Genomic DNA, 16,948 nt, shown 5'->3' with positions numbered 1-16,948 from the left:
ATTGGATAGAAAAGTGTTGACTTCAAGTTTAATAAAGACAAGTCGCTTTGCTTTGCTCCTGGCTCTGTTTATTGGCTGACTAGCCACTTTCATTTGGTGAAAGCTGTTTTGCAGGTGATCCATGTGTCAGATGGATAGCATATAGTTGGGCAACGTTGGTTGCTGGGTCTTACCCAGGGATGCAGGAGAATAGTCCGGCCCCCGCGTGGCTGGGGTGGATCCAGGTGGGGGACCCTCCAGCTCACCAGCTGGCAGCTCTGTACCTGGATCCCTCGCTTACTGAAACCTACCCATCACTGTGGTCCAGTTCCCCCTGCTTGGTAGGCAGGTCCCACCTTATCCCAAGTTGAACTGCAAACCTCTTGCATCACACTTCAGTCACCAACACTGTGTGTTGCTCAGTCATGTCCAACTCTTTGTGACCCCATGAACTGTAGCCCACCAGGCTCCTCTGTCCATGGAATTTTCTGGGCAAGAATACTGAAGCGGGTGCACATGCCCTCCAAGGGATCTTCCCAGCCACCAAGAGCAGACTATCATCTTATAAATGGTTGTGGCAAGTCCTCTGAGAACTAGTTCCCAAGCCCTGTTTCTCAAGGTAGCAAGAGCTGGCTTAAGTGCTCTCTGGGAAAGCTTTGGGGTCATCACTAGTAAGAGATTTAAAATCAGATGCCTGCCTTCTAGGTCCCTGCTTAAAAACACAATCAAAACAAGACCATTTAGAAGCCAGCCAAGAGCACAAACCAGATAAAATTCCCTCTGCTGACCCACCTCCCTGCTTTCTAACCTATCTCCAGTTGTATCTGGTTTCCCTGGTGGCTCAGATGGTAAAGAGTCTGCCTGCAATGTGGGAGACCTGGGTTCGATCCCTGGGCTGGGAAGATCCCCAAGAGAAGGAAATGGCAACCCACTCAAGTATTACAGCCTGGAAAATTCCATGGATGGAGAAACCTGGAAGGCTATAGTCCAAGGGGTCGCAAAGAGTTGGACAGGAGTGAGCAACTTCCCTTTTCTTTTTCTTTTCCAATTGTATCTAAGAACTCCCACTTGCCTGGTGTGAAGGTAGAGGAAGGGGATCGAAACCTATCATGAAGGGCTGGGTCTGCATTTTGAAGATAAAATAGAGGAGTATTTGCAGCATAAGGCCTGAGCTGATAGACACCAGAGGGTCTCCATGGACAGAGATGCCGCTTCTCGGCCCATGCCGCTCCTCTCACCCATCCCCGGGCGGGTTGCAGCCCAGCCTCAGGACTCAGGTAAACCCCTGGTCCCCAAGTGCAGTGACACTTCAGAGGCCAAGTTAGTGGCAGTTACAGACAATGGTGCAGGTCTTTGCTTTGAGGAGCTCTGTTGGGGCCCTGAAATACATTCACTGGTTTGGAGTTGGACCAAAGCAAAGTTCCAGGCAAAGAGTAGAATTGTTCAGATAATGAGACCAGCTGAAAGATGGAACAGAATTTGAATCGCATGGGTGATTAAGACCTGCTTGGAAATCTGCCCTGAACAATAGTGGCGCAGGTTCAATACAGATAGCACGGTTGAAGGTCTGTGATTTCACATTTCTCAACACAACATCCTTCACGTGGACACAATTCCCAAAGGAGCTGTTTCAGTGCTGCGTCTGGCAGAGTCCTGGGGGTTCCTCCTCCAGGAGAAGCAAGTTGGGCTTCTGAGTCAGTGTTGGGCTCAACCCGGCCAAGGCTTTGGTGAGGGGCTGTCTCTGGGGGTTCATGGCTCCTGGGGTCCAGCTCTGGGTCATGCTTAGTCTTTCTGACCCTTGACGGCATTTTCTGGCAAGGAAGACGTGGGGCTTAGGATCCCCAAGGGAAGCCTCTCTTCTTTTCCTCCCCAGAGTTTGGCTTCAGGTCCTCCAGCCCAACTCCCAGCTAAGCCCGAGGGATCCCCAGCGTTGGTTTCCCTCGCCCTCCTGTCCGCAGTGCCTAGAACCGTGCCTGGGCACAGAGTGGGCACTCGGGGACAGCACCTGCATGTGTGAGTGAGTTAACGTGTGAAGAGCTTATCTTAAAACAACTAGCAGTGAAAGCCTTCTAGTGTGAAATCAGTGTATTTTAGACCCAAAGAGGGGCTGCTCAGTTCTGACTGGTGGCCCAAAATACATGAGAGGTAGCAAAGAGTTGTATAAATACAGACAGTGTCTTTTTATTTTTTAAATAAGGTTGGCTTTATCATTTTTTAAATTTATTTTATCCTCTTTGGTTGCGTTGAGTCTTTGTCACTGCACGTGGGTTTTCGCTAGTTGTGGCCAGCAGGGGCTGTTCTCCAGTTGCAGCCCGCAGGCCTTAGAGCGCAGGCTTGTGACGCACTGGCCTAGTTCCCCCACAACTTGTGGGATCTTCCCAGACCGGGGATGGAGCCTGTGTCCCCTGCATTGGCAGGCAGATTCTTTACCACTGGACCACCAGGGAAGTCCTGGATGGATCGAGTCTTCACGGCAGCTCTGCCCTTCCTAATCCACGACTCACCTCTATTCCTCCAATCTACAAATGCTGCCCTCCTAGCAGTCAGGAGGATTAAGATTGTGAATGTGAAACTTATCTCCCGGGCTTTGCACACAGCCCTTGATACATGCTAGTCATCATTGTTGATGTTGTTCAGTTCAGTCGCTCAGTCGTGTCCAACTCTTTGTGACCCGATGGGCTGCAGCACGCCAGGCTTTCCTGTCCATCACCAACTCCCGGAGCTTGCTCAAACTCATGTCCATCGAGTCGGTGATGCCATCCAACCATCTCATCCTCTGTTGTCCCCTTCTCCTCCTGCCTTCAATTTTTCCCAGCATCAGGGTCTTTTCCAAGGAGTCAGTTCTTCTAATCAGGTGGCCAAAGTGTTGGAGTTTCAGCTTCAGCATGTTAGTTAATGTTAACATGATGTTGTTAATATCGTCATTATTACTATAACCATATTTGGCAAGAGAAGCAAGCCCCCGGCCCCACCCCACCCCCAGTTTGTGGATGGTGCCCCAGGGGTTGGAGCTGTGTCCAAAGTGAGGTTCTTCGCTCTGCATGACCAGCTCTTTCTCCACTGCCTGGACTCAGTCCAGCTTCCGGCCCAGAAAGGGCCACTCCTGGTACCTTTATCTGAGAGCACCACAGTGTGACTTCTGCTTACAGCCAAGGGGACTGTGCTTCCTGGCAAGAAGGGTGAGCCCTGAAGAAAACGCTGCCCATGTGTTTGTAAGAAGTTGTTTTTTTTTTTTTTTCCCATACTGATGGAGTCACATAGCGTTGGAGATCAACTAACTCAGGGTTTTCCAACCTGTTTTTGACAGTAGGCTCCTTTCTCTAAAATAAACCCTCTGTCTATCCTCAATATGTACACTAGATAAGAGGACAGCTGCTGTGGTTTAAGTGAGGGAGGAGTCTGGGAACCAAGTCAGTTATTACCCCGCTACACACAGGCCCTGGAACACAGTTTCTAAGCCTTGGGATTCAACTGTTTGTGTGTGTGTGTGTGTGTGTGTGTGTGTGTGTGTGTGTGTGTGTGTGTGTGTGTTTTAAACAACTATAATATTTATTTCTAGCTGCGTTGGTAAAGAATCTGCCTGCAATGCAGGAGACCCCGGTTTGATTCCTGGATTGGGAGGATCCCCTGGAGAAGGGATAGATTACCCACTCCAGTATTCTTGGGCTTCCCTTGTGGCTCAGCTGGTAAAGAATCCGCCTGCAATGCGGGAGACCTGGGTTCCATCCCTGGGTTGGGAAGATAGATCCCCTGGAGAAGGGAAACGCTACCCACTCCAGTATTCTGGCCTGGAGAATTCCACTGGACTATACAGTCCATGGGGTTGCAAAGAGTGGGACACAACTGAGCAACTTTCACTTGACTTCCCTGGTGGCTCAGACGGTAAAGCGTCTGCTTACAATGAGGGAGACCCGGGTTCTATCCCTGGGTCGGGAAGATCCTCTGGAGAAGGAAATGGCAACCCACTCCAGTACTCTTGCCTGGAAAATCCCACGTATGGGGGAGCGTGGTAGGCTACAGTCCATGAGGTCTCAAAGAGTCAGACACGACTGAGCAACTTCACTTTTAACATTTATTTCACACAGTTGCTAGAGTCCAGGAATTTCAGTGGGGCTTAGCTGGGTGGTTTTGGATGGAGGAATCACTCAGCAAATACAACTGCTGTGACTCATCATGCTGAGGCTTGACAGAGGCTGGAGGGTCTCGTTCCAAGATGGCACACTCAGCCACTGGCAAGTCAGCCCTGGTTATTGACAGGAGGCCTTAGTTTCTCCCCACATGCCCCTTTCCATAAATCTGCTGTTCATGATGTGGTGGCTGACTCTCCCTGATGCGAGTGACCCAAGAGGGCACAGATGGGAAGCCACAGGTCTTCATTATCTAACCTCAGAAGTCAGACACCATTATTTCCACCAAAAATCAACCCCATTCTCTGGGACACCATGGAGGCTGGCTCCCACAAGTTACAAACCTAGAACTGCATGTTGTTTAGAACTAGGGGAGTCCTCAAAAGTAACAACAAACATATGCATGATATTTCAAAATAATATACAATCAGATTGGCATTTCCAGACAAGCAAACTTTTGGTTTTACAATAACAAAAAACTCAGGATCAGAGAGTTGAAGAGACCAGTCAAAGCTCAGAGTGTGATTTTTAAAAAATTTACTGAAATACAGTTGATTCACACTGTTTTATTAATTTTGGGTGTACTTCCTGAAGGAGATGAAATCACTATCTCAAAGAGATATCTGCTATCCCATGCCCATTGCAGCTTTATTCCTAACGGCCAAGACATGGAAACAGTCTAAGTATCTATCAATGGTTGAATGGAAAAATATATAGTAATGTATTTATTGATATTGATTATTGATATATTATTAAAATATATTCACGTATCAATTATTGTTGTTATTTAGTCACTAATGTCCGACTCTTTGCAACCCCATGGATGGTAATCCGCCAGGTTCCTCTGTCCGTGGGATTTTCCAGGCAAGAATATTGGAGTGGATTGCCATTTTCCTTCTCCAGGGGATCTTCCCAACATAGGGACTGAACCCACATCTCCTGCATTGGCTGGCGGATTCATTAATATATTAATATACACTGCTCATTGGGCTCACTTGCTCAGTCATGCCCAACTCTTTGCAATCCCATGGGCTGTCGCCCATCAGGCTCCTCTGTCCATGGAATTTTCCAGGCAAGAATACTGGAGTGGATTGCCATTTCCTCCTCCAGGTCAATATACATTAATGGAATACTATTCAGCTTTGAGAGAGAAGGAAAAACCCCTGACATTTACAAGAACATGGATGGACCTCGAGGGCATTAGGCTAAGTGAAGTAAGTCAGACAAAGGAAGATGGTCTGCTTAACGTGGATCAGGAAATACTGAACTTGTAGACACAGAGAGTAGGGTGGTGGTTACTTGGGGTGAGGGAGATGGGAAGACGCTGGTCAAAGGGTACAAACTTCCTTTAGTTCTGGAGACATAATGCACAGCATGGTGACTGTAGTTAATGATACCATACTGTATACTTGAAACAGAAAACAGAGCTTTAATGTTCTCACCATAACAACAACAAAATGGTAATTACATGAGGCGAAGGATGTGTTAACCAACCTTATTGTGGTAGGTATTTCTCAATGTACACATGCATTGAGTCATCATATTGTACACCTTAAACTTAACCCAAGTCATACATTAATGATATCTCAGTAGTGCTGGGGGGAAAAGACAGTCTCGGGGAAAAATGAAAACTAAAATTATAACCAAAAAAAAGGGTGGGATTTGGGGTGAATTTTGCAATCAGGGAGGAACAGACCAAGGGCTTCTAATGTACCACTTATTTCTTAACCTGAGTTCTAGAACATATTTGCTTATTTTTCTTCTTTAAATGGTATACACAGATTTTATATACTTTTTTGGATATATACTTCCAATAAAAGTAAATGCTTGCTGAATCAACACATGATCTCATGTAATCCTTACAACAAACCTATGAGACATGCACCACAATTCTCATTTTGCAGATGAACTTAAATCAAAAAAAGTTCACTGATGTGCCAAATATCTAGTCAATGTCTCCTCCTCATTCTGTGATCTTTCCACTGAATTTCACTGAAACTAATTTTTATGACTGTTTCTGTTGCTGTCTTAACTCTACACACAGAAAACCTAGAGTGCCAAACTGCAGTTATTGAGCAAACGATGTCAGATTCTTTTAACAGAATTATCCTTTAGAAATTTCTGTTCTCTCCTATCATGTTTGATTTTCTATGCTCTGTAGATAACACAGCCATTCACTAGAGATAAGCAAGCTATGCAAGAGTTGCAGCCCAGGAATCGTTGCAGTGGTCCTGGGGAGTGAGGTACGGTCAGGCCAGAGACAGTAGATTTTGGAAGAGAATTCTCCGGGTCTATGGATTAAAGCTGGGACCCTGGAGGGCAAGTCAGCCTGAGGCCCCAGGACAGAAGTCGGCTTGCTTCTGTGGAATTGGAGCCCAGGGTCATGGGGGAGCCGAGACAGGAACACGAACCACAAGGGACAGGCCCCCCTGGCTCAGTATGGCGGGGCGGGCACAGAGGCCCAGAGCAGGACTATAAACTCCTGCTGCAGGGCTCCTCCTGGGTCTGCCGCAGAGGCTCCCAGCTTGGACCTGGGCCCCAAGGAGAATTATGTGGCCTTCCCTCTCAGTCAGCAGGTTTGGACAAGCATGTCAGCTCTGCTAGGGCTTTCCAAGTCATGTGGTCATAGCCTTCATTGTCCAGAACGGACCGCGTGACTCCATCAAGACAAGCCGGCCACTGGGTGGGACAGTCAGGATTAGAACTCGTGTCTTTGGCTGTTCATCCTTTTTTCCCTAGCTCACCTACACTGGTGTCCTCTCGGCCGGAAAACATCATTTTGGAAACCCCCAACTCTCAATTTGTGGCCTCATTTGGACTAGAGGCTAGACTGACTGTAAAGCCAGTGGGGTGCAAAGCCAACGGGTCCAAACTGCATTTGGAGGAAGTCTGGATTTGTGCACCTGGGCTGAGGGTTGGGAAGGGGTTGTCTAGGTCTCCTCTCTCCTTCCCGCCTCAACTGGAGCAAATTCCTTTTTATCTGTTTTGTTTGTTGGAATTGTAAGATTTCACGGGCAGAGAAGGGCTCTGATCCTTAAGAATAAAGATCACAAAGATTAAAAATCATTCCGTGGAAAACCAGATTATATCTCTTGAGGTTCTCTCTGCTCATTCCCCAATTTTAGTACCTTTCAGCAAGAATTCTAAGAGACCTCATTGCATGTTCAGCTCTGTGGCACGTGCTAAAGGGCACAGAGAGGGAGATCACTCCATTCTCAAGGCACAGATCCACAACCGAGTCCTGTCACTTGGAGGAGGGAAGCCTTTTTAAAAAAATTATTATTTTAATTGAAGTATAAGTTGATTTACAATGATTCAGGTGTACAGCAAAGTGATTCAGTTATATATATTCTTTTTCAGATTCTTTTCCATTATAGGTTATTACTAGAGTTTGAAATATAGTTCCCTGTGCTATACAGTAGGTCCTTTTTGTTCATTTTATATATAGTAGTGCAGTGCATGATGCTCAGTTGCGTAAAACTCTTTGCGACCCCTTGGACTGTTACTATCTATATGGGGAAGCCTATATACATAGTACATAGTAGTGTGTATCTGTTAATCCCAATTTCCTAATTTATCCCCCCACCCTCTCCCCTTCCGTAACCATAAGTTTGTTTTCTATGTCTTGTTTTTGTTTAGTTGCTCAGTTGTTCTACTCTTTGTGACCCCCATGGACTGTTGCCTGCCAGGCTCCTCTGTCCGTGGGAGTTCCCAGGCAAGAATACAGGAGTGGGTTGCCATTTCCTTCTCCAGGGGATCTTCCTGACCCAGGGACTGACCTTGAATCACCTGCATTGGCAGGCGGGTTCTTTACCACTGAGTCACAAAGTCTGAGGAAGCATTTTCAAATGATACTTCAGCTTGCCTAGTTCACATACCACGTTCCTGCCATCATCCTGTTTAATTGCATCCCTTTTCTTGGATATCCAGGAGAAAGGTTGTAAAGGGTAAAGAGATAAGACCTTGGCGCCTGCAACTTGCCAACTTTCTGCTGCTGTAATAGGGATGACTTTTTTCTATGCGTGCATGGGAGCTCTATTTCACAAGTTTCCAGGCGATTTCCCGTACAGGGTAACATAAGGTAACAACTTCATCACAGAGAAATAAGGGAGGAAGTTCTCGGTTGATGTTCCTAAATTGGGCACAGCCCATGTAAGCCCTGTTGATGCCCCTGGGACTACCTGGAGGACAGGTGGAAGTTTTTGTGGCTCAGCTGGTAAAGAATCTGCCTGCAATATGGGAGACCTGGGTTTGATCCCTGCGTTGGGAAGATGCCCTGGCGAAGGGAAAGGCTACCTGCTCCTGTATTCTGGCCTGGAGAATCCCATGGACTGTATAGTCCCTGTAGTTCGAAAGAGTCGGACACGACTGAACAACTTTTACGTGAGAGTGAATTGACATTGTACCCAGAATTCCCCAGACCCAGCACCCATGTCCCTCAGTTATATTAAAATGCTGCTTGGATAGCATGGGGGCACATCTAAACCTCTGGTCTCAGCCCAGTCGCCGGCCTGCAGCCTCCCCCTAAACATTCCTGACAGTGCTTCAGTGGTCTGGGTGGGCTTGATCCTAAAACAAGGATTGAACACCCCTCTAGGCACTGTGGGCCAAACAGGGTTGGGTGGGCAGTGCAGAAGGAAACTGGTTCCTCTAGTTCATTGCCTGTGAGCATACTTCCATACTCCCCATTGCATTTTCTTTTCTTCCTAAGCTTATGCTGTAATGTGATGTTTGCTGCCCCCTGCTGGCCACACGAGTCAAGACACGTTTTATTAATAATAAACCCTGTTGACTGGGAAGCCCTTGTTTACTGCCGGCAGGTAGACCTTCATAGTAACAATTGCAAGAATACTGGCGAGGGTTGCCATTTCCTCCTCCCACAGATCTTCCCCACCCAGGGGTCGAACCTGTGTCTCTAGCATCTCCTGCATTGGCTGGCAGATTCCTTACCACTGCGCCACCTGGGACACCCAATAGCCATAGTACTCTGACCGATGCTATCAGTGGGGAACTTATAAAAGCGTATCAGGCACTATACTAAGCTTTTTACATACATCATCTGATTTAATCCTCAAAGCGATTCTGAGAGGTAGGTAGTTATATTAATATTCCTAAACAGAGGAGAAACTGAATCACAGAACAAATAAATACCTCGAGCAAAATACATGCTGTTAATTGGCAGGGTTTGGGTTCAGAGACAGTTGAATTCACATTCCAAAGTCTTCAAAGTCCACATTCCAAGCCATTCTGCAAATTCATGTTCCCAGCAGGCTAAATCTTGAATAGGCTCACCTCTCCCATATTCTGTCAAAAATAACAAGCCGCAGGCCCACGTGCCTTTTTATTCCATCTGTCCACATCCTGACAACCTCCCACATAGCTTTCTCCCCCATCACCACACCCACAACTTTTATAGTCTCTTCTTTCCTTCCTGGTCTTTGTGCAATTTGTATCCCTCCTGCTGGCCATAAACATCCACCTGAGTCCAGGAGTTCCTAAGGTGGGGCCCAAGGGAGCTCTGGATAGAATCTGAGAGGTCTGTGAACTTGGATGGGGGAAAAAATTACACTCTACTGTGAATATAGAAAACAAACAGAAATGGTAGCTGTGATTTTGTTGCTAACAGAAATCACAGGCACCATTGTTACAGATATCTCAAAATAAAATTATAATAGTTACTACACCTCTCATTAGTCCTGTTACTTAGTTCAGTTCAGTTCAGTTGCTCAGTCATGTCCAGCTCTTTGGGACCCCATGGACTGCAGCATGCCAGGCTTCCCTGTCCAATCACCATCTCCTGGAGCTTGCTCAAACTCATGTCCATCAAGTCGGTGATGCCATCCATCCATCTCATCCTCAGTTGTCCCCTTCTCCTCCTGCCTTCAATCTGTCCCAGTATCAGGGTCTTTTCCAATGAGTCAGTTCTTCGCATCAGGTGGCCAAAGTACTGGAGTTTCAGCTTCAGCATCAGTCCTTCCAATGTATATTCAGGACTGATTTCCTTTAGGATTGGCTGGTTGGATCTCCTTGCAGTCCAAGGGACTCACAAGAGTCTTCTCCAACACCACAGTTCAAAAGCATCAAATTTTAGTTTTCTTTATGGTCCAACCCTCACATCCATTCATAACTACTGGAAAAACCATAGTTTTGACTAGACGGACCTTTGTCAGTTAAAGTAACGTTTCTGCTTTTTAATATGCTGTCTAGGTTTGTCATAGCTTTTCTTCCAAGAAGCAAGTGTCTTTTAATTTCATGGCTGCAGTCACCATCTACAATGATTTTGGAGCCCAAGAAAATAAAGTCTCTCAATGTTTCCATTGTTTCCTCATCTATTTGCCATGAAGTGGTGGGACCAGATGCCATGATCTTAGTTTTTTGAATGTTGAGTTTTAAGCTGGCTTTTTCACTTTCCTCTTCCACTTTCTTCAAGAGACTCTTTAGTTCCTTTTTGCTTTCTACCATAAGGGTGGTGTCATCTGTATATCTGAGGTTATTGATATTACTTAGTCATTAATTAAAAAACATATTTGTTACTATATCACAAATTTGGTTTTTCAATATTTTGATTAGCATTCTTTCAAAATTATGGAATTTCTTTGTAATCCTGTACATTTAATGTTAGGTATTAAAAAATTCTTAGGGGTCCAAAGGCTTCTGCAGGACGCCACGGGGTCCTGGCATGAAAAATGATTTGGATCACTGCCCTTGATTTTATGCCAGGCTTTGGGGCTTCTGATCCAGATCATATAACATAGCAGTGACCAGAGACATAGGAACAATTGCAGTTCTCCAAATAGGATGACTACATGACTTAATTTTGCAAAGCAGGACACTTCTGACTTTTGAGTTGAAAGGTGACACTATTAATAATTACGTCAGGACAAGTGCAAACTGAGATGTAAGGTCACCCCACCCAAATAGCATGCATTATGGAAACCAAGGAATTAGATAAGAAAATGCCATGTGATTAAATGTAACTTACATCAACATAAAAACTCACCCTATCTATAAATATACTGCTGATAAAGTTAAATTATCTCCTAAAATCCAACCAGAAAATAAAATATAACTAATATAAAGTATGCGTGCATGCAAGCTCCTTTTCTCTGTCATGTCTGACTCTTTGTGACCCTACAGGTTATAGCCCGCCAGGCTCCCCTGTCCATGGGATTCTCCAGGCAAGAATACAGGAGTGGGTTGCCATTTCCCCCTCTAGGGAATATAAAGTATACTGAATTCAAAATAAATAATTACAATATATAAATATATTATAAATTATACAAATGTACCCCTTACTATGGACCAAGCACTGTCTGTCCTAATTGGTAGGGACTGACCCTGATATTGGGAAAGACTGAGGGCAAGAGGAGAAGGGGTTGAAATGGCAAGAGGATTAGATGGTTGGATGGCATCACCAACTCAATAGACATGCTGCTGCTACTGCTGCTGCTAAGTCACTTCAGTCGTGTCCAACTCTGTGCGATCCCATAGATGGCAGCCCACCAGGCTCCCCCGTCCCTGGGATGCTCAAGGCAAGAACACTGGAGTGGGTTGCCATTTCCTTCTCCAATGCATGAAATGAAAAGTGCAAGTGAAGTCAGTCGCTCAGTCGTGTCCAACTCCTAGCGACCCCATGGACTACAGCCTACCAGGCTTCTCCATCCATGGGATTTTCCAGACAAGAGTACTGGAGTGGGTTGCCATTGCCTTCTCCACAATAGACATGAGTGTGAGCAAACACCAGGAGATAGTGAAGGACAGGGAAATTTGACATGCTTCAGACCATGGGGTGGCAAACAATCGGACACGACTCAGTGACTGAACAACAACAATTGGTATTATCATCCTCATCTTATAAATGAGGAAAACTTGGCCAGCATCACACAGCAAGAAGGAAGTGGAGCTGAGTCACAAACCCACACATATACTGACTACTGTGACTGTGATCCAAGCCTTGTTCTTCACTTTGAGACCTTGTAACATTAGGAAATCTCACGATCTGAAAGGAAACCAGCAAAATAACAGATGGAACACAGCAGATTAGTCTTGTTTATCTCCAGCACAGTGTAAGGTAGAAGCAGCTTTTTTTCCTGGGTGACAAGATCCAGTTATTTGAAAGACATTCTCCAGAGAAAAAGGAGGAATCCAGAAGGTAAGCAATAGACGTGTTCCTTTAAGACTCCTAAATTATAAGGATCTCTCCCCAGGCATTCACCATTTTCCTTTGATTGCAACCGAGAGCGCTTGTAGGAGAGGCAAGATCAAGAGCATGAGCTTGAAGTTGAAATTCCAGGCACTGATGACCGAACCAAGTAGCCCTGGGTAAGTCACGTAGCCCTGGGTAAAAGTCACGTAACCCTGGGTAAGTCACGTAGCCCTGGGTAAGTCACGTAGCCCTGGCTAAGTCACGTAGCCCTGGCTAAGTCACGTAGCCTTCTGGACTGTACTTTTCTCATCTGCAGAATGGAAATAATGATAAACCTCATAGGTGGTGGTGAGGAGTCAATGCTGCTGCTGCTAAGTCGCTTCAGTCGTGTCCGACTCTGTGCGACCCCGTAGACGGCAGCCCCCCAGGCTCCCCCATCCATGGGATTTTCCAGGCAAGAGTGCTGGGGTGGGGTGCCATTGCCTTCTCCAGAGCAGTCAGTGAGCCTGGTCAATATGTGATGTTCATGTGTGCTAAGTCACTTCACCTGTGTCCAACTATTTGAGACGCTATGGACATGAAGCCCACCAGGTTCTTCTGTCCATGGAGTTCTCCAGGTAAGAATACTGGAGTGGGTTGCCATCTCCTTCTCCAGGGGATCTTCCAAGCCCAGGGATTGAACTCAAGTCTCTTAAGTCTCCTACACTGGCAAGCGAGTTGTTTACCACTAGCGCCACTCGTATGTACTACAGGCTAGCAATTACCATGATTATCATTTTATTAGTCTCTAACCATTCTGTTCCCAAACTCATCTCTCTCTGTTACTCAGAGTGTTTCTGAGTGTTCTGGAATCTTCCGCTCGGCTTCCTCTTCCTCTTTCTTCCACCCTTCTGTAGCTATCTTTGGGTGATTGTGAGCATGTGTGCTTATACCAGGACTCACGTTGCTGATGCGGTGAAAACTCTGACAGCTGGAAGTGAGACCAGGGCTACATGTTCTCAGGGTTATCACATCTTCTCGATTTGCCCACTCCATAATAACATTTGTGTCCGAGCATTTCATTCGGGTTTTGCTGAGCCAACATGAATTTTTATAAGTTCGGGGGTGTCTGGAGAATGCTTCAGTATAAATTGAGTTGACAAAAAAATGGGATGGATCATTTATCACCTTCGTGGAAACAAGATGAATTTCTGCTTTCAACTGAAATAAGAAATGATGGAAGACTGCTGGGCCTGAGTGCATAAAAAATAGAAGTGGTAAAAAAGGAAGAAAATTCAAAATAAAAAGAGATGATATAGCTTTGGAAATGTTCATGTCAGTGTGAAAAGGGATTAATAAATATGATTTTATAAGGCTAATTTTTAAAAACACTTTGGTCACATCCTCCACTAAGAAAAGACATTTTACATCATAACCTACTATGGACATTAAAAATTTTCACACACAGAAAACTCATCATGTGTGGAATAGTATTTTTATTTTTATGTAACTTTCTAGTATTTTTATTCTGTTCTATTCTTTTTGTTGTTGTTCAGTTGCTAAGTTGTGTCTGACTCTTTGTGACCCCATGGACTGCAACATGCTGGACTGTAGCTGCTAGGCTCCTCTGCCCATAGAACTTTCCAGGCAAGAATACTGGAATGGGGTGCCATTTCCTACTCCAGGGATGGAACATGTGTTTCCTGTGTCTCCTGCATTGGCTGGCAGATTATTCACCAATAGCACCTGGGAAGCCCTTAATGCTGGTCAAGAGCCACTTAATCAGGTTCATAATCTACTAATAAATTGTGACTTGCAGCTGAAGAAACAGTGATCTCAAGTGCTCTTATAAATGCATTGTTGGATAAAGAATATACAAAGATATTTTTATGTATAAAATAATTCTTTGCAATTTTTAAAATACGGCAAAACCATTTTTAAATTGAGCAAAATCTCAGCCTCAGTACTCGCCCAAGATATACAAATTATAAGCAGTGATAAAATACAATTTCACTGAGTTAGAGTAAAGGTTTTTCTTTAATGCAGTTATTTATACCCCACTTTAATTCAAAATGAATTTGAGGTGGTTTTATGTACTGAAACTGCCAAACACAATGGCGGGTAGAATCTATCACTGCAGTTTTGAGAAGCAATTTGGTGGTACATTTGTGGAGTCATAAAAATGTTTGTACCCAAAAGTAATTTCACTTCTGGGAATTTGTCCCAGTGAAGCAGCTCAAAGAAAAAGAAAAATCTCTACGCAACAACTTTTTATATCAGCATGTAAGCAGTAAAAAAATGAGACGCAGTCTAAATAGCCAAGAATAGCACCATATTTACACTAGCTATCCTGCATCAATTCAAAATATTTTGCAGCCAATAAAATGATAATTATGATTATGAAGCAACATGAGTAAATGCTCATGCTAACAAATGCAAAAGTTATCAAAGTTCCAGTTACTATGGCTGCATAAAAAATTACCCTGAAACCCAGTGGCATGAAACAACCATTTATTATGGATTAGGAATTCAGGACACAACTGGATGGCTTGTTCGATCACGTGACTGGCGATGGACACTGGCCGTCAGCTGAGGCCTCAGCTGGATCTCTTGGCTGAGATACCGACGGGTGGCCTGCGCTCTTTCAGAACACAATATCTTGGTTCCCAGGGTGAACAGTCCCCAGAGAGGGAGCCTGGCAGAAATCAACTCACCTTACATGCCCTGGCTTTCGTAATGGGGCAGCATTACTTCCTTCTCCGTTCATGGAGACAGTCACAAAGTCCCATCTGCTCTCAAAGGAGAAGGAAAAGACTCTGCCTTGTCATGGAAGAGGGACCAGTTTCCAAACAAGCATACAGGACTCAAAAATGCGGCTGTTTTTTCAGAAAATACAATCTGCTGAAATCTATGATCTGGTTAGAACCACATGAAAGTCAAAACCATTAGGATTAAACACTAGGAAGAAACATGGGAAAACAAAATCCTGCTTTTAGAGAAATCCTGTGATTGTTTTGGCAATATGATTTGGGTAATAAGTAAAAATGATTAATAAAAATTACATGAACAAGGAACGAAGCTGACAACGCTTCGGAAATTCTTCTCAGGACAGCCCCTGCTTCCTTTGGCTCCTCCATTTCTCAGATCCCACTGTTCTCACCGGCAGTTGTCAGAAGCTTAACCCACTGAATCAGCAGTGCCTCTCCTCTTATGAGAAGTGGAGCCAAAGCCCAAACATCCGGCAGGCACGTGCATGTCCCATGCGTCTTGTCCTCCCCATTTCTTCGTCACTGATGTCTCCCCAGTTGGGTGGCCTCAACTACAAATGGCCTTGCCTTTTAGTTAGTAAAGGCAAATGGAGAGGGGGACATGTCTCGTGTATTAAAAAACCCTAGTCTCCATCTGAGAACACCTGTGTCCTCACTTGTCTTCCTTCCTGGAGAGAGAGGGCTCTGCTTTTTAACCAGGTCAATCTCTCCATCTTGTTCTCCTGATCACCTTGCTCATCTTCTCCACACAATGTCCTGCTCAGCCACCTCTCCAGTGTCCTCGTTTTTTTTTTTTTCTTCTAACATCCTTAATCCTCTCGCATTGACTGTATCCTCTTTCTACCTATAGTCACACCCAGGTCCTCTTACTCCCATTCACACTACCCTCTCAGATTGTCATCTGATGTATTCTTACTTATCTACCCCATTAACAAAGGAAGTGTTTCCCTCAAAGGAAACACTGACTCTGGCTATTTTCATTTCATCACTCCTTAACACCAGTGATTTACCTTTCTTTCCCATCACTACTCTCATCTTGGCCTCTGAAATGTCATCTTGATCTCCTGATGGTCAGATCGAATGACCATCCTCCCTTCCCTTTGCAACACTGAGTTGTGCTATTCAACATCATCAGCCTATAACCCATACTTCTAGGCTTTCCAGCCCCTCTCTCTGATTTCTCCCTCATATCTTAAATCACCTTTTCTGTTCCTTCAGCCCACCATTTCCATTCTATTCATAATCCTTGGCTACATCTAATTATTCTCAGAACTTCTACTATCACCTAATGACACCTCCATGGAATTGGATATTTAACTCATGCTACCCCTTGGATGTGCAGGATTAAAAATAAAATTTTTGGACTAGTCTATTGACCACCTGCCAATGCAGGGAACATGGGTTTGATCCCCGGTCCAGGAAGATCCCACATGCCAAGGAGCAACGAAGCCCATGCACCACACCTTTTGAGCCAGAGTTCTAGAGCCTGTGCTCCGCAAGAGAAGTCGCTGCAATGAGAAGTCAGCGCACCGCAACCAGTGGGTAGCTCCCACTTGCCACAACTAGAGAAAGCCCGCACACAGCAATGAAGACCCACTGCAGCCATAAATACATAAATAAACAGGTAAGAAGTATTTTCAAAAATGCAATTTTCGATGAAACCTGTCACTGATGAAATTTAATCAGGTGGGATAACTCTAAAAGCCCATTAGGTGTCTTCAGTCTTTCTTGGTCTAAAATGCCCACTTGTTCAGCTAGCCTGGCCTATTTCTGCTGGGAGAATATAGGCCCTTGGCCTGCGGTGTGCTGGCCCAGCTCTCCAGCAGGGTCCTTTGCTGTCCAGGACAATGCCCTTTGCTGGCCTCTCGTATGCTTGCATGGCCTCAGAGCTTGAATATCTGCTGTCTCACTTGAGTTCTGCTCATTCGGAGCCTGGCGAGGCCATTGGA

Source organism: Dama dama, chromosome 18 (assembly GCF_033118175.1).
Source record: "Dama dama isolate Ldn47 chromosome 18, ASM3311817v1, whole genome shotgun sequence".
NCBI lineage: Eukaryota > Metazoa > Chordata > Mammalia > Artiodactyla > Cervidae > Dama > Dama dama.
This window is presented reverse-complemented; position numbering follows the sequence as displayed.